The sequence below is a fragment of the Ambystoma mexicanum genome, chromosome 6q (assembly GCF_040938575.1).
Source record: "Ambystoma mexicanum isolate Mex_15411 chromosome 6q, UKY_AmexF1_1, whole genome shotgun sequence".
In the NCBI taxonomy this organism is placed as follows: Eukaryota; Metazoa; Chordata; class Amphibia; order Caudata; family Ambystomatidae; genus Ambystoma; species Ambystoma mexicanum.
In genome coordinates this window covers 993,025,866-993,051,717 of record NC_090937.1, presented here as the reverse complement: position 1 = coordinate 993,051,717, position 25,852 = coordinate 993,025,866, and the positions used below count along the sequence as shown (strand labels likewise).

The following is a 25,852-nucleotide window of genomic DNA, read 5'->3' as shown; positions in this document are numbered from 1 at the left end:
TAGAACTAGAGTCTAAAGTAGAAATAGCCGAAACACAATATAGAGATAGAAAATCCCAAAAGGCTTGGCGGGAACTCAAACAATCTAAAGCCGCACTAGAGGCACACTACGTGGATGAATCCGCACAACTCCTCCTTAAAACAAAAAAAACATATTATATAAAAGGGGACAAAGCCAACAGACTATTAGCAGCCAAATTGAGAAAACATAAAGACCTTAACCGTATTAATCAACTAACATATCCAGGGGGAGAGGTGGTCAAAGATGAAAAAGGGGTGACAGAGGTTATGCATGCATTTTATGTTAAACATCTATCAGGGGACCATTTGCAAAGGGAGGCACAAACGGAATTCCTAGCACACATGGAATTGCCGCAAATAACAGAGGAGGATAGACAGGACTTAGCAGCCCCGATATCAGAAGAAGAGGTGAGGGGAGTCATTACTACCTTGAAAGGGAACAAATCCTCGGCCCCAGACGGTCTTTGTAACGCTTATTATGAAATGTTTCAGAATGTATTGGTTGCCCACTAACACGACTATTTAACTATATAAGGGACACTGGCTGAGTAACAGGGGAAATGACCCTGTGACTACGATCCTCCTCTTAAAACCTGATAGATATCCGACTGACTGTGCAAGTTATCATCCTATCTCTTTGTTAAATGGAGACGTGAAAATTTAAATTACCATCCTAGCACAAAGATTAGCTAGAATCCTCCCCAAAATAATCCATACGGACCAAGCAGGCTTTGTAAGAGGACACCATACTTATGATAATATTCGTAGAGCCATACATATTATTGCATGGGCACGAAGAACAGGACAACCTACGCCGGTATTGGCGTTAGACGCCTCCGGGGCTTTTGATAGCTTAGACTGGAGCTTCCTGCAGCTAGTCCTAGAAAAGTTTGGATGTGGCCCGATCTTCTCCCGCATGATTCTGGCCAAATTCGTTTATCCATCCACAAGATTGATGATTAATGGTCAGTTATCCAAAAGCATTCCAATCCGAAAAGGTACTAGACAGGGATGCCCCCTTTAACCGTTTATTTATGCAATGGCTATCGAACCGTTCGCACAAGGAATACGAGTAGAACAAGGCATACTGGGGTTGGAGACGGAGACCTGTGGAAGCCAGAAAATAGCCCTATATGCAGACGATATCCTTCTCTTCCTGAAGGACACGGAGCGCTCACTTACCCACACAATCACAATGCTAAAGAAATTTGCAGAAGTATCAGGGTTTCACATCAACTACCCTAAATTTAGTGCACTTAATATTTCAGAAAACCCTGACAAATTAGCTGAATGGGAGAAGAACTATCTGCTAAAATGGAGCCAAGGACCCATAGCCTACTTAGGAATAAATCTAACGTCCACCTACAGGAAGCTTTACGGGGCAAATATCCCGAGATTAATGGCAACCCTGGCGGAAGACCTGAAGAGATGCATGGTCATGGATGCATGGATTAATGGGCATGGACAGCATGCATAGTAGCGGTTAAGATGTCCTTTCTCCCCAGATTTCTATATATAGTGGGCGCACTCCCCCTGAGGATCCCCCCTCCTGCAATCCATACTCTACAGAGGAAGGTCTTGGCCTTCATTTTTTATTTTTTTTATTTTAATACAGTTTGAAACAAACTTTTTAAAAGGGAACAGACTTTTTAAAAGTAAAGTTAAAAAAACAAGAACAATGTAAGATAGAACCCATCCTTTTTTTGTTTTCCGTTCATTCTGTCCTCGCGAGTGCCCATTAAAATTTTATTTTTATTTTCTTCTTTAGACTAAGTAACAGCTTATTACATACATCTTTCCTATTTTTATAATGAGCGCTCGGTTTGCTCTACAGGGTTTCTTGGATTCTTCTCAATGTTCCGTGTCTTCTCTTTCATACAATTTTCTTTCTCTACAGATTCTTACAATCGTTACGGTCAATGACTACCATGGCCTTCATTTGGAAAGGAAAGAAACCAATAATCCCCCAAAAAATTATTTTTCGAACTCAGGCAATAGGAGGGCTAGGAGTATCGGAATTTCGTAGACACCTTTGGGCAGCGCAGGTCAAGTGGCACAGCGAGTAGAGCTCTCGCTTTGACATCCATGCAGAGCCTGCTAACGCAGGTTTGAATCCCGGCAGGCCAAACTCAGCCTTTCATCCTTCTGAGGTCGATAAATGAGCACCACACACTGTGTTTAATAATAAGCAGCACTCAGATACCTGAGTGTTCCTAGCGCTATATAAATGCGAAATTATTATTATTATTATTGTTATTAGGTGGCACCAATGCTACAATGGCCTCCAAGGGAAAACCAAAATCTATGGGTAAACTAGAAAACCCTGTTAGAGAATTTGGGGTTCTTACGCCCGAGACATAGAGGGAATGGAGGCACACTACTAGAAACAACAAAAGCCACTTTGTGGTACTGGGATAAGGCCCTACAAAATAAGAAGCTAAAACTAGGAGGAGGTCCGTTCACACCTATGGCCAATAATCCAGAATGTACACCAGGCATACAACCTCATTTCTGGTCTCGCTGGGGTGAAGGGAGAAACCTGACCTTAAAAGACTTTTATATAGAGGGGGTACCCCTGACATTTGAAGTGTGTAAGGAGAAGTTTTCGGTTCCCGAATGCGAAAGATATCACTATACTCAGATTAGGCATTGGGTCACAAACATAAAGGTGAAGGAGGGAGCTTCTCACCAACCTATAGGACTAGAACTCACCATAAAAGAAGGAACACCCGAAAGAGGTATTTTGCGAATACACTGCCTGCTCCCTGGAGCAGACCCAGAAGAAATACTTCCGTATGTGAGAAAGTGGGAAGATGGAATGGGCAAACCTATACCTATAGAGACATGGGGGCAAATATGGAGGCGATCAGTGAAAAGCTCTAAATGCGCCTCATTCAAAGAAGCAGCATTCAAATTATGCCTTATATGGTACATGACTCCACAGCGAGTACATTCTATCAAAGCCAGTTTTGGCGAGAGTGTGGTGAGTTGTGTTGGCGAGAGTGTGGTGAGGTGGGGGACATGATTCACATGTGGTGACCTGCCCTCGGGCACAGACATATTGGAAAGAAATTCTGAGCCATATCAAAGAAATAACCCGTGTACAGCTCCCCATGGACCCAGTGGTAATATTATTAGGGGCAGCTATCGAGAACATTTACGCAAACACCGGAAATAAAGCCATGCTCATCACCCACATGTTGAGCGCAGCGAGGATTAATCTGGCACATATGTGGAAAAAAAAACAAGGACCAGTAGAAGCTATATGGTGGGTCAAATTATCGGGAATTATGGCCCTGGAGAAGGTGAAAGCCTTGACATACGGCTCCTATTCGAAGTATTTGAATACATGTATGCCCTTTCACGAATTTACTAGAGACAATGAACAAATGTTCTTCAAACCTAGAATACTACGTAAAGTCTCTATAATATAGTCATAGGTCAGAAACAAATCACCTGGAGAAGAAAATTGAATTGTCAAATAAATGGAGCTGCTTTGTATGATCTCAACCGAACACTAATGGAATGGAATAAGCAGGCAGAGGGAGGGGGGAAGGGACAATTGTGAATGTTAATTGTTAAATGTTAACTATTATATCCAAGGACTCTATAACCGTGTAACAGTGCGAGATCTGTAAATAATAACGAAAGAATTGTATAGCATCTCTCTCCACTTTATGCGCGAGTTTATTGCCTGAGCTCTTGGAATTTCATAAAAAACATAATAAAGCTTGTAAAAAAAAAAGGGGGGGTGTGAGACGGTTTGGGTGTCAGTTCAATTCGAATTCATAGAGAATAAAGAGAAAGTATTCTAATTTAGCGCTACATCCTAGGCTAAGGACAAGAGTCCGGATCCGGTGTGTGACGCCCGGTTAGAATCCTTCACACCATTAATACCATCTATGAAGCCATCCAGACTTGGATGGCCTGCAACTCGCTAGCCATCCACAGAGACAAGACAGAGCTCCTTATTGTGGAATCTGGGGCTAGACTAAAAAAACTTCCCACTGAGTACGAGAGTTTCACAATTGCTGCTAGTAAAATCACAGTGGCCAGGACCGTGAAGACGCTGGGTGTTCTTCTTGACGCCGAGCTCACAATGAGACCACAGGTCACGTAGGTCTGGGCAACCTGTGAGACATCATTAAACTTCTTAATCACATTCCCCATTTCATCTCCATTGGCAGTAGGCCTCTGTTGGCCAAGGCCCTAGTGAAATCTCGGTTGCACTACTGCAATAGCCTGCTGCTTGGTACTTCCCTAGTCAACATCAAAACACTCCAGTTCATTCAAAATAGTGCTGTTAGTGCTATCTTCAGTCTTTCTCGCAGAGACCACACTCCCAATGCTAGAAGGGATCTCCACTGGCTGCCCATAAAGCATCGAATAACACACAAGCATCTAACCTTTGCCTACAAATGATGGAACAGTATTGCTCTCAAATATCTCACACACCATCTCACAGCGAACCGACCAATCCGCAACCTACGATCTCGAGATCAATTCAAGCTGATGCAACCTAGGTTCAAGCTGGTTAGATTTGGTGGGACTAGTTTTGATGTCCAAGCACCCACAGTTTGAAATATCCTCCCACTAACACTGAGAACAGCAAACTCCCTCACGGAATTTTTAAAAATGATCAAGACTTGCTTGTTCAAATTTAAGCCTGGCTAACTCATCCTCACCCCGCGCCCCTTTCCCTGACACTGCTTTTGTGGTTTCGTCCTGTCATTGTAGCATTGTGCGCCCTGAGCCTTCATGCATGCGGGGCGTTATAAAAATTAAAATGAATAAATAAATAAATAGGTACACTTCCAGGCTGTCACGGGCCTCCGTGCTGCCCATAGGAGCTAACCAGCCTCCGGTGCTTACTGCCAAAATGAAGTTACCGTTAAGGAGTTGACACTTTTATTCAGGGATTAATGTTTACTCTTTGACCCGTTTGCCTCCTTGTCCCCAGTGAACTAGGAGAAGGACCAACAAGTACAGTCCTCGGGCATTCGAAAATAGCCCCGTGGATGCGGCTGGAAATTCAGATGCAAACTGGAAATAAACTGCTGGCAGAAATCCTACGGAAGCCCGAGGGATCAGTGGGCGCTGGCAGCGAGCGCGGCCAGAGCATCAGATGTAAATGTAGGGGTGTAGGGCTCCGGGCCAAGCCTAGCAGCAGCCCGCGCGCAGCCCGAGACGCAGGGGGATGTCCTGAAAGAGTCGCCTATGCAGGAAACCCCAGCGAAGGTCCGTGAAACACACACAGGGCCGTGTTCCATGTCGCTCCCTCCATGCCACGGCCAGGCTCGGCTCTATTAATACTCGCCGGTGCTCTGCAGACGCTCTCTGCGCTTTTCCTTCAGCTGGGAACTTGGAAAAGGAACACAGTTTAGTTCTGGCCATTTCCTGATTTTATGTTGGTGGAAGCGGGTTGGAGAGGGGGGCGCGCTGAGTATTACATGGTTATCTCGATTGTGGACAAACCCCGTCTGCAGCTGAAAATAGCTCGAATGCTCCGAGAACAGAACAGTAGCAGCAGCAGCTGAAATTCTTCCCCTGCCTGACTCTGCCTCCCTCTCTCTCTCTCTCTCTCTGCGCTGCAGGCTCTTTCTTGGGTTTTGTGCGCGCCTCAACCGCGGGGCTAGGACGGCGTCGGCAGAGGCTACATGAACGGCGTCTGGATGTGCGTTTGCCCACGATCTGAACTCTGCTGCTGCACCTGAGAAGCACGGGCACCATAGGCAAAGGTAGGACGGCACCAGTGGCTGCGCGCATGACCTCCTCGCATTCTTTACACGACTGATGTCCTGTTCTTGATACTGAGTTCCCAGCGCAGTAGAAATAGAATAATGTGCAGTACCTGCCATCCCCCTCACCCCCGCACAACTTCCTCCTGTGACAGCGCTTACCCTGCACACTACTAGACATGATGCCCACCACACACCCTCCACACAGGGTGTGATCTTGGTTCACTTAGTCGGTGTGTGGAATGTTTCATTTCAGCAATCCATGTGTGTAATGCTTGTACAAAGTGTACTAACTACGGTCTACCCCCTGTGGAAGTGGGAGTCCCATTTCCAGAGATGGTTGTAGATGTTTCAACTCAGTGAGGAAATGACCTTCTTCAGGGCAGCATGTTGATTTCTAAAGTGCCTTCCCCTTTCGTCCTTTATGAAGTATTCTGTGCTCGTACTTGCGCAGACTCTACAAGGAAAGTTATGTGTTAGTGCCTTTGGACTGAGATAACCTTAGGTGCGAGTGCCCCATGCTGTGCACTATGCCCCATGCTGTGCTCTATGCCTCATGCTGTGCACTATGCCTGTGGCATAAGTGTGTAGGTGGCCACAATTCAGCCCCAGAGTGTCTGTCATACAAATTGCTTAAAGAATGTTATCCAAAAGACAAAAGAATGCTAGAAAAAAGCCGGGCGGGGGTGGGTTTACAGGGGGTGGGAGCAGAAGCGGGATGTGTATGGGGGATCCATTCAGTGCACCTTCTCTCTTGATGCACGCGGTTGCCGTAGCAAATACTTTGCAAGGTCACATACAAGAACAGCTGTTAAAGTAGAGCCGATGTTTAGATCAAATTGTACTGATATCAGACAGTTTAGATCAAATGTCATCATTTCCACAGTACACTTTGGTCCCAATTCACTGAACGTTTTCCAATGGGGTTTTTGCCATTAAAAAACGCTTCTGTGAATTAGGCCCTTTGTCTCTGTGAATTAAAGGTGCTCAGTGCTGCTGCGCTGGTCCCAGCCAGGGTTTGCTGCACATGAGCTGGGGAACGATAGCTCGCATGCATTCCTTGCTTTAATATTGACATATGCCTCCATAGACCCCTCGGAGGCCATTCTTATCTTTGCCCCATGGAAGCACAATTCCTGTATTCCCTGTCTCGTGGGGACTGGGAAAGAAGCGGTCCCGCCACGGCTGAAGCGAGCCAGTCTTGCTACAGAGAGGTCTGCAGCTATAGTCCTACCTCGCTCAAGGCGGCCGTCTTCAGGCGATCACGAGAGCAGGTGGCCGTGTGCACCCAGGCAGGACGTTTCCTGCAGGTAATTGGATTCTTCGGTGCACATGGTCTAGCTTTAGAGCAGGGCAGAGCTGGTCAGTGGGCCGGCTCTTGCCGGGTCCGAGATCCGGCATCAGGTATCTCCCTGGAGCTCGAACCCGGCCTGCCCCAGCCCTGACAAGGCTTTCCAGGGGGAGGGGGGCGTTCAGCGATCTAATCTGCTCTCTGCTCCTTTCCCCAGCCTACCTTCCCGCATTTCCAGGTCCAGTTTGCTCAGTCTCTTTCTTTCTTCTGGCCTGCAAGGTACACCACACAAACCAATGGGCCAGGACTATCACTGGGGTGGGGGCCATCATTGTTAAAAACAGGCTTTCTACATGCTGGGCACACTATTGTTTTCCAAATGTAAATCTTGCACTTTCATAGAAAAAAGTAATTTCCAAACTAAAAAATTCCGCTTAAACTTGCATTCGCTAATTTTCTTTGAAATGTGTTTCTTTTTTATGTCAGACTACCACACAAATACCCTTTATTTTTGTGCCCATCCTTTGAGTTTTATCACAGCTTATATTTATAAAGATGTTATGTGCTTGTCAAACTGATTAATCACAAATAAATGCTTCTGGCGTGCTGAAAGCAGTTATTGGGAAACTAAACTCTGGGTTCATGGGTGCCAACTTTTGTTTTTCACTGCAGGGGCAGAAGTACACCCACCTCTGCCCTGAATAATAAGCAAGTGATCAGCCCAACCCATCCCCTGGTCAAACACATTTTATAGCACTTGTTCTTTTTTATAAGGAATTGCAAAAATTCATACGATTAACAACCAGTGTTTAATATATAACATCTCAGCCACGGTCTCTCAACCTGCTGAGCTACCTTGGTGGCCTTCTACTGTAGAGCGTGTCTACGGGTCCTTTAATGTACTAAAAATAACTGCATTACCAACAGTATTTTGGGTGCACCACTGCCATGGAAGTGATTTAAAGTGGAATTGAGGTACAATGTGGAGTTTGGACAGAAGCATCATGAAAGAAATTGCACCGCTGTGAAACTATTATTTTTAACATTTCTTTTGAGCCGAAGTTCAACTGCCAGCTCCGCCCCCTCAGAACTCCGCCCCCTCTTCCAAACTCCACCTCCGCCCCAGCCCTTGTGGGATCCCCCTTTACATTTTTTCCATTTCCACCTCTGGAGCAGGTAATGGGACCTATTAGACCTAGTGTGTGTTGCGTGTGATTTCTTGCATTGCCAGGGGCTGCATTTCAGGTCCTGCAGTGTTGGCATATGCAAAGCCTTTGGTGTTACTGCTCATGGTTACTGATAAGGGGCCTGATGGATCTGTCACTGATTGCGCTGACCGCATTGCAGTGGGTCACCTTGTTCCTGCATGGTAGGGCCCAACAGGTAGCCATGGTTTGTCACATATCCCCTGAAGAGATAGAACCTTTGAGGAACCCCCAGGAACCCCACTGCTCAGTGATATCATTAATGTCACACATAGCTTTGCCCTGCCTTGCTATTAGGACGCTGATGGTATTCGGGCCGCTCTCTCTATACTAGGCCACCTAGACACAGTCTTTGTGTGCCATGAAACCCGCAGAGATGAAGTGGCCACCCAGATATCAGATATACTGGTAGAGAGGCCCCACTGCTACAGCTGATGATTGTGGGAACTAAAAGCCCAGGGAAATGAGAGCGGCCATTCATTAATGGTGTGATTCCCCACTCCTTTTGACCCAGGTGCACAAAATCTGTGGCATTTTCGACCGCAATCTGTTTGTCTGTTTAGGTGTTTTGGAGTGCTCGCAAGCTGTCTACTGCTTTTGGGCACCATGAGACACTTTCTGAATGCCGAAATGTCAAAACAAAGCACAGTTCTGTCAGCCACAGACTACAGGGCCTGCGACAGGCCCCAAGGCTGCTGAGGGTCGAGAAGACAGTGAACACCCCCTTCCGCTGGGGGTGTGGCTGCCATTGAAGGAGGAGACTCACTTGTTGGGTTCTCTTCTGAGTGCCCCTCATTGAATGTGTTATGTCATCAACCCTCAGAGTAATGCCAACATCTATCATGAGTGCCTTCAGCCCCTCAAGGCTAGGCTCCCCTTGGAAATATTGTCAGAAAGGACTGTGTTCTGGCCGTCCACCTCAAGCTGCAAGCCTCACCTCCAGTTAAGGGTGTCCCGGGACAAAGTCGCCTGGGAAATGGCCACCAGGGGGCGACATTTCCCAAAATGCACCCACATTAAAATCAAACACTTGCTACAAATGTTCTACGATGGGAGTTTATAATATAAAATTATTCCCCTCCTAGAATATTTGGGCAAAGTATTTTAGGGGTCAGGAAAAAAAAGTTGCTTACTTGGCGACTTTTTCCAGGCAACATTATCACATGGAGCCCAGTTAAGACAGGGGCACAGCAATCCCTTGTTAATAAGGGTCCACAACCATTTACTGAATGTCTGCTCTTTATGCTGGGTACTTCTGGGTGCCCTATCTGGGGAGACCTAAGAGCAGGGATATGCAATCTTTTGCTCGTTAGACATTTTGGACTAATACTCCCCTCAGCCCAAGGCAGCATAGTCAGCGTTGGGGGAATCATGGGAACTGTAGTCCAAAACATCTGGAGAGCCACAGTTTGCAGATAACTCATAGAGCTTAGGCCCTTTGAAAGTCTACATTTGATTTAAGGGAGGGGGTGAGTTTTTCTGTTGTGAACATGCATTCCTGTGACTCATCTATACCTGCACACACTTCATGATGCAAACACAGGGTTTCCTGAGCTTTTGAGTGCATTGCAGGTTATTAGTGTGGTTTCGATCATGAGATCATTCCACTACAAATCCATTGAAATGTCTGTCAATGGTGCAACGGCACTCTTAGGATGAGAGATTCTCTGTTCTGCCCGTTGGGTAGATTTGTATGAAATTGTCACCTCTAAATGCTCTGTTAGCGTTTCGTCACCACCATCAGGGAAACACAACTGAGGATTGGTACTGCCTCACAAACGGGAATAATGCAGGTTCTTTTCAGTTTGAGTGTGTTTGCTCGTCTGCAGTTAGTCTTGTGGTATAGGAGCTGGAATAATGAAACCATAATCCTTGGTGTCAACACGTCTTTGCTAAAGGAGTTCTCCTCTGGTTGCAAAAATGACTGCATTGCCATGAATCTCAGGCTTGGGCACAGCTCGGCTGCTCTGATGTTCTAGGGAGGGTAGCGTTATATTGAGACCACCCTCACCCTGCGGAGTGCCTTTCCCCCAAATTAAGGAGCCCTGCAATACTCACTCAAGATTTTTTAAACCTGGTCCGTACTGAAGACTCATTTAGAGTAGCTTACTTTGGTGCAGAAAACACAGCTTCACTTATAAAACACACTTTTCTACATATACTTGTGTCTCACTAACATGGAAAATAGGCTAAATAAACTGTTGAAACACTTTTATCAAAACAAGACATACATCACACAGTGTTGGATACATGAAGTCTCCCTTTGCAAAGCACTTCTCTCACAGCCCCAAAAACCCAAGCATCAATGACATGCAGCACCCTTTGTTCAAAGGCAAGCTCTAGGGTGTGGGGAAAGTTTTGCAGACCCCCTTCACTTAAAGGCCGGTGTTGGGGAAATTGGGCAGTGAAATGGGGAGAAATATGAATGTTGATTGTTCAGAACCCCCTCCACTTAAAGGCCTGTGTTGGGGAAGTTGGGCAGTTTAGAATTTTGCTTTGCCGACCCCCATAACTTAAATGCCAGTGTTTGGGAAGTTGGACAGTAAAATGGGATGATTGTGAATTTTGGTTTTTCAGAGACCCCCTCCACTTAAAGACCCATGCTGGGGAAGTTGGGCAGTTTAGAATGTCCTTTTTTTGAGGGAGCAAGGGCACCCCTTGGTTGAATACCATGTTGAAATAGTGGTGACATTGGGAATTCCGTTCTCGCGATTAGAATACTTTTTATTTAAAAGCAAGTTTTGGTAATGGGTTTCAGTGAAGAATTTTTGTTTTAAGGACAATGATCTTTTGGTTTGAAAGGTAAGGTTCGGGGATGGTGACAGTTGTCAATTTGGTTTTAAAGGAAAGGGCACCCCAATTACTTTAGATGACTATAACATTATTCCAGGTAAAAGTGAAGATGAACATTTTGAAGTCTTCCAAGCTCCCCCCTGCGTCAATCTCTTTGGGAGTTAATTAAATTAATATACAGTCAAATATGCTAAGGGTCTACACAATTTTTCCCCACCCACCAATGGAATACAACCCACTATGAAAGGGAATGTGTGGATTAAATGGTACAACATTCATCCATCGCCCGTTTTTTTTCTGCAGCCCTTTTTGCTGAAAACCTTTTGCCAAAAATAAATCGAAAGATATGGATAGGGGTAAGGGCATAAAAGGGTAGGGTGGTGTGGGGGTATAGGGAATATATAATAGGGGACGAGGGGCTGGGGACCCCTCAAATAAAGAAAATAAAAAAGTTGATGCATTTCTTTCAGCTAAATATTTTTGGCAAAAAAAGCAGCCAAAAATAAACTGGAAATGAATCAACATAGAACGATTAAATGAATCACCACACTGACATTTTGTTGGACAATCTACTTACTTTTGGAAATCTCTGGGCTGGCACTCATGGTCTGAGCAGGGCTTCGTGCTTAAGGATAAAAAAAAAACAGGGTTCTGACCAGCACTTCAGTCAATGGTCCACAGCAATCCTCCTTCTATGGTTCCAGGGAAGTCTCACAGCCTCTATTTTCCACTCTTCCCAGCAATATTTCCACCCAGATGAAACTGCAGCAAATCTCCTTCTGATATTTTGGGCAGCTGTCCCATGGTGATCTTTTTGCAGCTCTACCTGTTGTTAATTTTTAGCAGCTCTCTCCTCTTTCATAGTGCATCCACTTTATATACCAGTGATGACACAATCAAGATTTCAATATTGGGCAGTGCACTGCAAGAATTCTCACACCTTTGATTGGTCCTTCACATTTCTCTCCAACCCCAAGTCCAGCCCCTGGCTAAGAATTGGTTCAGGAGTTTAGAACAGAAATATTGCAACTCCCATTTGAAATTCCCGTGTTTTTCTTTGTCCATTTCAGCCAGAAAGTAACTGCATAGCAAAAGTTTGTAATTTACCAATAAATGCCATAATATATATATATTTATATATATATATATATTCCGTTTCAGCTAATAATGGAGGATTTTAGAAGGCGACAGCCGTGTCTGCGCCATGTGGTCGGGGCATGTCGCAATTATTTACCATTCATACAAAATATATATTAGGTATAAACATGCAATTTACTCTCCAGATACCTAATTTTACCCTCCATCAGCTAGATAATTCTTGGATTCTGAACATTTTCAGGGCATTCAGAAACAAATTTTAGCTTGCTATTGCAATTCCATAAGTAGCATGTGAATAACTTATTTCAACAAAATCGCCTTGAAATTATCTTTAGAACGACCTCTTCCACACATCTGCAACTATAACCATTCATCAAATGCTGAATAAAGTCACATGTCCAATGTAAGTTTATGGCCACATCTTTAACATATATAATATTTTGTTTCATATCGCAGTTATAATTTCTTGGCAAGCATGTGACCAGAGCCTCCTGGACTGTGTTTTTCTAAGGCTGGAGTAAAAGCCATTAGTCTCTTTGCTCTTAAATGTTGATGGGTTGAGGAGATCCTTATCAGGCCGCAGTATGGTCACCTCTGCCCTGTAATGCCATTGGTCCATACTGACATCTGGCACTTGATCCTGTTATCTGAAGTTCACCACAGATTTGTTCTGAAAACTTCTATTTTCTTGTATTTTTTCCCATTCCGGGCTGGGTCTGTGTTGATCAGGCCCGGTCATGAATGCTTGGAATGCGCCTCAGCACCATAGAGATTTCCCTTCCAAATAAGTAGCCAGGCAGGCCCTGTGATGATGTGCCCAGCAACAAGTAGCAGGGTCTGTCTCAGGCCTAAATGGAATTTATATGTGACCCAAGGAACTAAAGAGGCCTTTTCTTTTCAATTGTTGCCGGTATTTTGCCTGTGAAACATAATCTATATTTTAATACTTTACATCTTGTCAATATCAATCAAGAATGCTGCATTTATCTCTCAGCCAGCAATGTGATGTGACTTTCCAATCTGCACTCTGACTATATTTCTTTTTTTAGCATTCTCTGGATTTCAACTGCAGAAAGACACCCACTTTCCTTAATCCTCTACTCCTTGTGTCATCTTCGGCAAGACACATACGTTCATTCACCAGGCCCTTTCACTGTATTACGTTTTTCTTTTAGGCCTTTAATTTTTTTTAGTGTACCTGCCCATTAGATGCAGTGTATCTCGCAGCAGAGGCCTACTTGAACTTTTCTTTCATGTCATTTGAGGCTGTCATGTAACCCCACAGGATTCACAGGCTACATGTGCATGACCCCACCATGCACAATCTGCAGTGGTTAACCGTGATTTTGCATGTCCGTATCGACCAGACCCTGATTGCCTTTAAAGATTTTTAGTTGATCACATCCTATTATTTGTGATCTAGACCGGTGCATCAAAGTTCTGTAGCCTGAGATCCTTGTAGGTTGTGATCATTGCTCAACCAAGGATCTTTCATTCAAGGCTCGTGAATTGCACATTTCAGAGCAAGGTGCTTGAGGTTGGATTCACTAGGTCTTGGATTCACAGGGAGTCTTGCCTTATCAGTCCTGCTTTTGCACCTACAGTTTTTCACTTTCACTTTTTAGCCCATGGTCATTTAAGTTACTGTGAAGTCTGCTGCATGTGGTCTTGTTTCTCTGGTGAAATGCCTTCAATTACTGAACCCTGGCAGAAGCCATCTTGGATACCTATGGCTTCAGCTTTGAGCCAGTGCATCATACTGCTGAGGAGACAGTGGCCTGCAAGTGTGGTCTCTCCAAACCCACACTTTACACTTAGATCTGACAACCAGTATCACAGGCCTTGGGAGGAGAATATGGTGCAATAATACAAGATAAAGATGTGATTTGTCTTGAACTGTGGGTTGAGTGCATTTGTGTAACTCAAATGTGCATTTTCGTTGGGTCTGGAAGGACCCAGGTGAAAATGCACTATGCTATTTAAAAAAAGAACAACACACTTTTTTGAAACCCGGTCTTGCTGGGATTGTAAAAGAACTGACTTTTACAGTTGAAGATGGCCACTTCTATAACAGAGCATTTACCAGGATGCACTTGTTCTTCATCACAGAGTGGCCGGATGGCTCCATGGTACTTTGCTAATATGTATCGTCACGTTCTCTTAAGCCAGACCTAAAATGGACTGAATTCTGCGGGAGACAGACATATAAATCATGCATGAAAATCAGTAGGTGACGGCCTCTTTAAAAATGCACTCCAAGGACAGGCATCGAAAGCTGCAGATCCCAGTTCAGGGCAAAAAGTTACACTGCACAAAAGACAGGGGTTTGAATAAAATATATGTCACTGAAACAAATAGGTTACATGCAAACAGTAGCATAGTGCATGTTCACCTGGGTCTTTCCAGACCACATGCAAATGTATATTTGAGTTCCACAAATGTCCTCAGGCCACAGTTCAAGACAAAGCTCATCTTTCTATTATTGCCTCCTGGTGTTCTAGTTTCCTCGAGACTCACTCAATATGGGGGCGGCTGTGACTGTAACAACTGATGCATTGGTAGAGAAACTCTTGAATGTAAACTTCCCACACATAATAATAATAATAGCGGATAGTGTACACTATACAGGTTACACTTCCAATCCAAGTGCCATCATCACAGAGAGTGCCCAAAAAAACTCAAGAAGTGAATGGACTCTGCTCTAGAGTGCGAGAATGTATAACTCAATAGAACAGAAGCTTTTGTGTAGGTTGTACTGAGCCCTTGTCTTCACATGTCTGCTTCCTGCAACTGTGCAATACTTGCCTTTATCAATGTTGGTCCTGTGTGCATCTGTAATTGTCCCTTCAGGATGTCAATTAGGCTGCTCTCTGAGTATCCGCCGGGTCCTCAGGGGTGGGTTGGCTTCCTGATGCATGTGCCAGATGGTAGCACCCTGGTGCCTGCACACCTCCATTGCTAGACTACATCTCTGTCTCACCTTCTGCACTTAGAGAGCTGGTAGAATTCATTCATACTTTCTAATATGACTTTTTTGGTATTTTGATTCTTATTATTGCCTATTTGAGGTATGTTGTGGCTTCGAGTGGTGTGCTGACCTCCGGAAACAGTGAGTGCCTCGTCCAGGAAGAGGGGTATTGTTGCGACTGCTTTGGGGGTGATTCAGGAAGTCTTGAACATGATGTGCGCTTGAAGGGGTAGCAAGTGCAGCTCCTTCAGGATGGGGGTGACTCGCTTGAATTATCTTAGTCCTGTGATGGCGCCTGCCTGCTGCAGCATGCCGAGACACTTTGAGAGTGGTAGAGAGGCCTCTGAGACGGAAGTACGGAGTTGCCACCATCCGGATGGGTGATAGCCAGGCCTTGGCCAACTGTTTTGGAGAGCAAGCTGGTGCCATGCTGATTGGGTTTTGCACTTTAATGAGATAAAGACCCACGACACCTTGCAGAAGTAACCCGCTGAACTGTTGTACATACCCGCCATGGTGTGTGCAGAGCCTGCACCCCCTGCGAGGTGCGAAGATGGATAGGGTTACAGATCCAGCGAAGCCCGCGTGGCGTGCCCACCTGTCTGCCCTGAGCAGTGCCGTGGGGAACTCCTGCTCTGGTCTCGGCTACTCAGGACTCTCCCTCTGAAGGGTGAGTGAGCGTTGAGGTGTGAATCCTTCGAGCTTCACATCAGTCAGTCAGTTCTGGATTTGGGCATTTTATATTTAACAGCAGTCGCTAAGGGTAATACCTAAAATGCACAACGCTATCAAACTGCTAAAAACGTGCAAGCAAGCACTATATACAATATTATTCTTGATACTTCCTTTTCCATACAATACCCCCCTCCCACGACCCCCCCCCTGTCACAATTAAAACACTAGCAGAAGCTGTGGCCGTTCACATTATGCATCACAGTTCCCTGAGGTAGTCCAGAATTGCACGCAGCGCTATCCAAGCATCGTAATAATATCGCTGGCCACCTCACCCGCGTTTGAGCTTCAGTGGATGCAGGCGAAAGTGCAGAATATTGCCCTCGTCTAAAGACAGCATCAATTCAAACAGAACGTTGTCACCCCGGTCGCGTTTTGTGCAGTCTCTCGTCTCAAGCTACATACATGGAGCCCGTGCAAGCAGCACCAGGCGCCCGGTTTAGAAAAAGCAACCCGTTCTGTATCCCCAGCGGTAAAAGGTAGAGGGATGTGGCGCGGGAAAGGGAGGCGCAGCCTATTCACTGCTGACCATATTGAGTCCACGGGAACGAGTCCCGCGAGAGAAACGGAATGCCTTTCTTTGCCTAAATATGTCCCTGTGCCCCCGAAGAGGGAACAGTAGCATTCTGTGCAGGTCTTTGCAGGCTGACAGTGTGGCTTTGTTACCTCTCCAAAGGTGGTGTCAAATATAGCAGTCAGAAGAGCCACTCGGCTCGCACGGGCTCCCCTCCTCCTCCCCAGAGCTGGTCCACTCCCAGAGAAACACAGTGCCCGCCTTGAACAGGCTGCCACCGTCGCATGGAACGCAGCCACAGGATAAAGCGTCCCTGGGAGCCGTGAGCAGTGCCCACACAAGCGCTCCCGTGCGACGCCGGCGGACCTCCGGCGGCCAGCGCCTTCTAAACAGCCCGTGCCACCTGGGGGCGAGCCCGCGAGTGTCCGAGAGCAGACCAGGAGAGCTCCCGACAGACGGGTGGGCACCCCACGTGGGCTCCGCTGGGGCTGTGATCCGCAGGGGGTGCAGCCATGGCAGGTATGTACGACCGTTCAGTTCGTTACGTCTGCAAGGTGTGCGGGGCTTAATCTGAAGCAAGTCATGGTTTCCAGTCGTCTGACGTCACGTGCTAAACAGTCCTGAAGTCTCTTTCTGTGCTGGGGTTCGCTTTTCCATAACACACGAAGGACTACAGCACGGCTACCATCATGCAAAGTGCTAAACATGAGTGGGTGAGGTATTCACACCTGGTAGGATCGTGCAAGTGCTGTCTAGTGACGCGCTGAATGCTTGACCAGCCTCTTTCAGAGTGCCCAGGCGAGGCGTGGCCATGCCACACGCTCCAGGGTTCCACCCTGGACAGGGAGTGCACGCTGCTACAGGTGTGCCATGGGCTTGGGCACCGGAGAGTAATCAACGCGCTCATGCCTTAGGTGGGATGCGCCATGGGGCACCCCCTCGCCTTTCACAGACGTCGCGGTCTTGTGGGCATGCAGGCGTGCGTGTGGTGGGCTCTACCTGCCCCACTGAGGCAATGCAATTACAGATAACCCGGCTCGGTTTCGCCAGCACCCCCGCCTCAGAGAGTAAAGTCCTCTTTTTTTTTGACTTTCCTCTTTCTCAAAATGTGAACTCTGTTCGTGCTGTAATGGTATTCAAGTCCTGGCTGGGAGAATCTACTCAACGGGACAATTCGAGCCCAAATCGACTCTTTGTGGGCGACCATTGGGCTAGCAGTACTCGGGCAAGGTATGGATGTGCTCCCAATCTCTCCTCACTGCCCGTGGTGTCTGGAACCTTCGCACTGGCGCTGCTCTCTGCAGCGCTGCCTCACATAACGAGAAAACCCAGGGAGAGCCATTGCTGCTACAAGCAGCCCATTCACAAGCATTGCTTCAAAACACTTGGTTTAATGTTGCCGAGGTTAAATATTAAGTCACGAGGTAATGATTGCGCATGCTCGCCGGTCTGCAAGCAACCCCCACCTCAGCACGGTGTCCAGCAGCGGACCATTAATGTTTAACTGGCACCTTCCCGCTCAGGGCAGCACAGCAGAAACACACACTGGCATGCTCCTGCCACCGGGTCGCTTTGGGGCCAATACAAGGCACATGTCCGAGTTACAATCCAATGTTTCCTGGTTTTCAGTGGTGCCTTCACAACTAGGGCGGTTCCTGGGGAAGACATGTGCAGCAGAGACCCTCAGTTCTCACGTCACTCACATGGGGCAGCACTGGCTGTAAACCCTGTCCCTCATCTTAAGACCAAGGCATGCGCTGGCTTCCATGACTTACTTTAAATTGGGATAAGCTGGTCCACCCACTACTCCCTATACACATGCTCCTCAGCTGCACCATCAGAGATCTTTGCGTTATGGTTGTCCTGGGAGGATAGCTCAGAGGCAATGTGCTCACAATGTGCTCACCTTGGAAGCAAGACGACACGAAGCAACACAGGTTCGATCCCCGGGTCCGTGCTTAAAATCCTCTGGGTATTTAAGTGCGTTATAAATACGCAACTAAGGTAAAAAAAAACAATTACGCAACAAAAAAAAATAAATATTCCTGTAACAGTGGCTCGATGCCCACGGGCTGTGTGAGTGCTTTAAAAATGCAAAATAAAATAAAAATGGTATGGGCACGGGATGACTCCATGTCTGTCGGGACATCATATCCCAGTCGCGGGTTTTCATTTCCCCATCAATTGAATTTGTAGTCTTCGACCATTTCAATTTAAGAACACAGAATAAAGGGAAAGCAAAGCCCTGGACCGGAGTGTGGCGGGCGTGCCAGGGAGCCACATGGCAATAGATTTTGGGGGCACCACCCTTTCTGAACTAGTTGTTCTGGAGTCCTTGGAAATCCCTTAATATAACCCTTCTTAAAGAAACCAGACTTTTAAAATTATTATTTATTTAGGTTTATTGAAGATTTTGTCAAGGGCACTACACAAAAATAACACATACTCAGAAGCCTTGTCATGTCATTGTAGATCTCTTTCCAGTAAATACAGTAATTATTAACATACAATCTAACCTGTTGATTAACCAGTTATCAACTTAGAGACTTAACTGTAAGTAGGATGACCAGATAAAAAAGGGACGTGCCATAGCCATAGAAGTAGGACTACAGTAAACACGAACATGACTGCGATAACATGATAGTCCTACTTCTATGTTGCTGGCCTGATGCGGGGGGGGGGGTGTTCAAAGGCACACGCCTCTCATTGGAGGAGGGCGGCCAGGGAGGCGAAGGGGGAGGAAATGGGGGTGTGAGAAACAAATTCACGTGCAGGAAGAGTCACGCTGGGCCCTATTTTGGGATTTCTAAATCGGTTCCCTGCAAAAACCAGGACCGTAGCCACCCAACCATCCAATACCAGGACTCTCACTGGAAAATCAGGTTGTCTGGTCACCCTACCTGTAAGTTGTGTAAGTTTTCATTTTTTGGCAAGGTTTTGGGAAGGTTGAATGTGCCCAGATCACACTGTATTTATGATATCATGGACTCAGATTTGATTTTTATACTTATGTATTGAAGATATCTCTTAATGTAGAACACCCAGACACGGCCTGGGACTTTTGATTCTGAGGCTCAGGTATAGATCTACTTGGTACATTTAAAGTCTGTGGCAAACATCAGCTACCTACTTCCATATCCACCCGTCTCTCAGGGCACTCCTGTTTCACTGTGAGTGGCAGTAGTCCTGAGATATGATGAGCCCTGATGTTGTTAGGGGGTCAAGGCTTCAGTTGGAGCATTCCTCTTGTGCATAGCCTGCGGTGCCCATCACTCAGACCCATCAGCCTTTGATAAGATCTGACTCCTCAATCTAGGCTGTAGGTGGAAAACAGAGGTTACAACACCTAAGTACGAAGAACCATAAACCATAAACCAAAGGGGACAGGGAGGGCAAGGCGAGCTTTGGGGAGCTTGTGTATTATGAGAATTTGCCTATCAGATACATAAACAAGAGTATTCTCCCTATTCCTATTCCTTTTCCTAAAGGCTGTAGAAAACATACGTAATGTTTTGTGGCTAGACTGGCCTACATTAGTAGTGTCAGTCTGGATATAGTTTTTAATGGGGCATGGCATTTTCTTTTTACTTGGCATAGGGTAAAGCAAACATGATAAATGTTATTATATGGGTAGACTAGACTACATTAACAGTGCCAGTCTGCATTTACTTTCTTAATGAGCATGTCCTTTTTTACTTGGCATCAAGGGTAAAGCAAACATGATAAGTGTTATTATGGGGCTAGTCTGGCCTACATCAATAGTGCCAGTCTGCATTTACTTTCTTAATGGACATGGCATTTGTTACTTGGCATCAAGATTAAAGCAAACATCATAAGTGTACACTGGCCTCCATTAGTGGTGCCAGTCTGTATATACCGTTTTACTGTGGTGTGGTATTTTTTACTATGCATCAATGGTAAAGGAAACATATAGGGCCTGATTCACAGAACATTTCAATGGGATTGCACCATTATAGAACCCTTGTGTGAACCAGGCCAATAGTGTGTGTTATCATGTAGCTAGACTGGCTCACATTGGTGGCTCCAGTTTGGCCATATATTATTAGTGTGTCAAGGCATTTCTGTACTGATATCAAGGATACAAGCAAACCAACGTGTTAATATGTAGTACACTGGCCTATATTGATATAGCGAGCCTGGATATACTTTCCGTCTGTTCATGGCATTTATTTTACTGCCTGCAAGTTCTTATATGGTAATATTGGGATGTAATTGTGAAGCTTGCATAGACATTTATGGGAACAGCCACGCTGAAAATGTTTTTTATATTGGCATATGTTATGGGCAAAGGCATCATGAAAATGCATTGGAAAATGCTTCTATGAAAACTGATTGCAAACTGTGTGGATTTTCACCCACTTTTTTCACAGAAAATGTAGTAAAATGCATCATTTGAACCCATTATATAAAACATGTTCATGGGGCCAGAATCCCTCTGAACTCAAGTTGGTTGGTTCAGGCTCTCCCACTGCGCTCGGTTACTCCCACATGTTCAGTACAAATATTTAGAGCCCTCGAGTGCAAAAAGTCACCAGCCACCACTGTATATAAGACTTAAGTGAAACACGGCGCCCTGTGTGAGCTTAATGCCTATACGTGTGAACACCCTCTCCATGAGGGGGAATGGAGGAGGTGTAGATTTTAATAGCATTGTCCTTATCCCTGCCAATCGGTGAAAACCTGTCAGACCACTTTACCCCTGCCAATGCTTGCAACAGGCTCCGATGAGCATTTGCCAGGTTCTAAGCGAAACGCAATAACGTTCTCTTATTTGTAGATGAGGCGCCAAGTTAAATATTAACTTTCAGCAGACTGAGTGGACTGTCCAATTTTTAAGAGGTGCACTCCGTAACTCTTCTCTTAAGATGAGTTCTTGGAGTTGTGCTCTCTGTCCATAAGAAAAAGCCTGGATACTGTTTTCTGTCCATGCCATATGTTTAGCGGGCACCTTTTATTGGACTCCGAATTAACCCCTTTCTTCTGTTTCTTCTGGGAGGTAGCGCAGGAGGAACGTGCAACTGCACTTCTAGCTCTTTTCGCATTCTTCAGGAGGCTTTTCTAAAGGGCTATTGTTAATGAAAAGTAGGTGTGCAGTGTACTTCCCCAGAATTCAAGCTTATACCATTATTTTACTAACCGGATTGCGTGCTGCATATGTCACTGGTGCTAAATGGGAAGTAAACATGTGGTGCTCGAGGTTACTACCTAGTAACATCGGTCATACCCTCACTTTGTTCAGGCCATTATCTCCGGCAGGTAGCTGTTATCAGCCATTAAAGCATGCCCCTCCCCCACCAGGTGAGAGAAACCTAATACTGCTAAATACATTGGGCAGTATAAAAGGGTACCTGCAGCCATTAAGCTACGATCACTAAACGCATTTGAAGCCACTTCCTCCAAAGCTTTTACTAGACACCGAACAACTGGTAATTGTCCCTCACTATTGTGGTGTGATCTATGAAATCATGTTGCCATATAAGACTCTCAGGCTAAACAATGGTGCTAGTGTTTTTCTATGCATTCGGCGGTAAATAACAGAGTTATCTTAATAAATATGCAGAACTGCAAACTTAACAAGAAGATTGTATGCAGCGGTCAAGCGATTACTCTTTGCTCTTTGCAATTCAGGTTTAATTTAGGATACAGTCAAACTAACGCACAGTATCACAAGGCACACAAATGCACAAATGCACAGAAGACACACATATGAACAACCATACCACTGCGACCACCGTACAAACACTGCAGCGTCTTTTCAATCCGTATGCACACACCAAACATATTGCGCATATCCTGACACTAGACAGAACACACATACACAACTCCAACATCAAACGTAAGTCAAGTACGCCAACAACACTCCTCACTCGAAATCGTTCTCTGCTGCACCATTCACACAAGCCAAGTTAACACTAAACATTGAAACACACACATGTCACCAACCATAACAACCAACAGCACATATTACAATACCAAACATGTATGTAACCATTATCAACTCACACTTCAACTCATCTGAACCTATTACGCATAAGGCACAACTACACAATGCAATAAACACAGCACACTGGCTGTTCAGCAACACACCATTCAGACAGAAGCCCCAGTGAGAAGAGGCCATGCTATTGTCTGACTTTGTACTTTACAAATGCTATATGCCAAGACATATAGTATGATCAAATCTTGATCATATGTTGTTTAAACGTTCATAATAATGTGGCAGATCTCCCGATTTATCTAAATTCTCCCTCTGATTCACAGAGTAATCAAATACATGTTCGTTGTATTTGTTCAATCAAAATTCAGTCCAAGCAAAAGCTATTAATAACGGTCCCACTTTAGAAAATGGTCATTCAGCACAGTTCACAATTTACCTTTGAACACGATCTGACCAATAAACAAGGACAACACGAAACACACGTGTGGTGCTTGTAACACTCTCTCTGTGGTGCCACCTGCCGGCTATTTCTTTATCCATTGAGGGCTGTCCAGCACATTTCCGTGATAGTTTACATAGAAGGAAAGTAAAACAATCGATAAAATAACATTCAATAGAATAAAGTGGAGAACGGCAATCAATATTATCAAGAAAGCATACTGGCAACAATCCTAAACTTCAATGCGTGTGACTACGTTGAGAAGGTAACTCCAGGAGATGCATCTAAGGAATAACCTTTTTAATGTGATGAAATAATGGTAGGCAAAATTATGTTTTCTTTTTCCCACGTGCTTAGGGGAAACGTCCAACCTGATTTGATAGCAGATAAGCACTTTTTGACATCCACAAACACTATGTAACAGTGGGAATGAAAATGCAACAACTCTACCCAAATTTGACTACAGTGTGATCTCTCATGCTTTCATAATATGCAAGTTGCAACAGGCCAGGGCAGGTGCAAGGCCACCAGCACGGCTGCAGTGCTCACCACCAACCCAGCCCCTGCCATTATACCATCACTCCCTAATTCAAGACTGTAATCACTATCTCAGCCTTACTCAACTGACTCTCATGGACGCATCAAGATCCATTCACATCACTTCTTACCATGTACCCACAGTCTTGTCTACGCAGCAGACACGCCTTTTGCAATGAATATCTTCCACTTCTAATACCTTGAATGTGGGCAAGTAGCTGTCCTATGCATACCTCCCACCAGCCAGCCTCAGTACTACATGAGAAACACATGCACGCCCTACACTCTGCAAGCTTTTCCACAGGCAAGAGGACACCTACATGAAGAGCTCCCTGTATGCCCTTAGAACAGAACCTGCTATAGCGGCTTGCTCATTGCCCTCTATTCAAAACCGAACCCCCCCTCTTAGGATTCCCTCCAGTGCATGTTTCTCAATGCCTAAACCACAGCCATGCATGCATCTGACTGACAATCTGCCTGACATCCTCTGACTTCGTGAAGCATGGCTGAAAGAAATCCAAAAGCCAGCGATTGCTAAGATGGTCCAAACAAAAGGCAGCATTCTCTCAAAAACTGGCCTGAAGGAAGGAGAAGACGCCTTGACTTCATCCACAAATCAACCATTTTCCACTATCATCCTTGACCTCACACTTCAACCCAATCCACCATCCCCCTGTATGTGGCTCTGCCTTCAATGATACCTTTGAAGGTACTGCTGAACAACTGATCATATAGTACAAACTTTCCATCTTCTATGACTTCAAAGTTTGAGTGGACAAAACAAACTTCCCTATGGTTAGCACCTTCATTCAAAACACGGAAGCCTTGGAATTTGGACAATTCACATCTGGCCCTTTCCAGACTAAGGGACCCACACATGAGCTGTCACTCTCTGGCAGTGGAGACCTAATTCATTGTTCAGACCCTGTTCCATTCATTTGGTTTAACCATGTTCGCCTCTCCTTCTTCTGACACCTCAGCATTCCCCCTCCTCAATTATATATATCTCCCTCAGGCCATGGAAGACAGTTGCCTCCCAATTCTCAGTTTCTTTCTTGGCTAACTTATGATCTTGACACAACCTTCGATCCTAACCCAACACCCACCAACACTTTCTGGAATGAGTCTGTCATCAATGATATAACCTAGCTACAAAACCTGCCTCACCAGAGAGTGTACAACCATCAGGAAAACAAAAAAGTACTAGTTCACTAGACCAGCATCTACAAAGATCCCCAAAACCTCGAATAAAACTGAAAATCATGCCAGAAATTTCTATACGCAACACATCCCCTACACCACTCCGCTTTGTGAATAACGTTCCAATTTCTTAATCAGAAAAATGTCTGTCTCCAATACCCTTGTTACTCCAGCTTCCCTGTCCAAATTCTTCATCTTCAAGTCTCAGCTGACATCCCTGCAACCTTTTCCCTTCTCCCTCAAATAAGAGCATGTTCTTCTCAATCTCTTAAGGTCCAGCAGGAATTCCAGTACTTCCTTGGAAACCGTCAACAAAGTGCCGACTACTCAGTGTTCACTCACAAAGTGATTGTTGTCCACACACACATCTCGTCCATACTGGACTATGACAGTAGTGCCTACCTGGGCCTTCTTAACTTTCCCAAGATCAGGCTCCAGAAATTCCTGAATGAAACAGCCCAACTTCTTCTAGGGCTCGGGAAAAATAACCACATGACTCTTCTCTTTATATGCTTCATTTATTGATATTTACTAAACATTTCCAGTGCAGGCCTTTCTGCACGCCACGCTGTGCCCTTTAAAACCAAGTTCCACCATTCATCGCCACTAAATCCCAGCACCATTCTCCAGCCACAAGCCTCTGTGGCTCCGCTGAGAATCTACCCTACATCTTGCACTTCAGCTGACCGAGCTCAGGAGCTAGAGCATGCATTGCTCTTGGATCCCAGCTATGAGATGTCCATGCCGCATGCATGGCTACCATTTCAGACCACACTCTGCAGGGCCTTGAAAACATGGCTTTTTCAACAGCAATAACTAACCATTCTACTATACTCTGCCTTCAGGCAGATCACTAGTTGACAACCTAGGTGGTGACCTTTGCACTTTACAAGTGCTTGTAAAAGTAATCTGCAATGGGTTTGTGGATCTTTCTTGGTTGTTGGTGCTTATGAAAGGATGTACAGGATTATTTCGAATACGAACATTTCATTGACGGAAATGTCGAATTCTAAATGTTCGTATTCGAAATAAGCACCCACAAATAAAAGGCCTTCTTAGACCGTGCTCCCCTGACCCCCATACTTACCTTTTGGCGGCACATTTCACTGTGTGCTGCTGAGTCCCTACAGCAGCAGTTCCCTTCACTTATGTGGATAGGAACCGGCGCTGCAGGGACCTTTTCTTTTTTTTCCCAAAAACATTATTGTTTTGGATGCGGGGGACACCCCGGCACCCCCAATTCCATTATAGCGAACAATAGTGCGGGGAACACCCTCACAAGCCCTGCTTCCCTTGTTCGCAATAATGAACACTGAATGGTTGAAATGTTCGGCCTTTTTGGCTGTACGTAATCTTGG

General features: G+C 45.3%; 1 protein-coding gene across 19 annotated transcripts in view; it reads left to right on the top strand.

Annotated features, from left to right (window-relative positions):
• The window catches only part of SORBS2 (sorbin and SH3 domain containing 2), a 923,152-nt gene that overhangs the window by 145,989 nt on the left and 751,311 nt on the right, over window positions 1-25,852 (top strand). For 17 of the 19 annotated variants that reach the window (XM_069631529.1, XM_069631528.1, XM_069631527.1 and 14 more), the window contains exon 2: window positions 5,615-5,758. The gene's annotated coding sequence lies outside the window, so the exon portion shown is untranslated. Of the gene's footprint in view, window positions 1-5,614; window positions 5,759-16,554; window positions 16,879-25,852 lie in introns of those variants that run through there. The other 2 variants (XM_069631534.1, XM_069631520.1) reach the window with 1 other exon arrangement.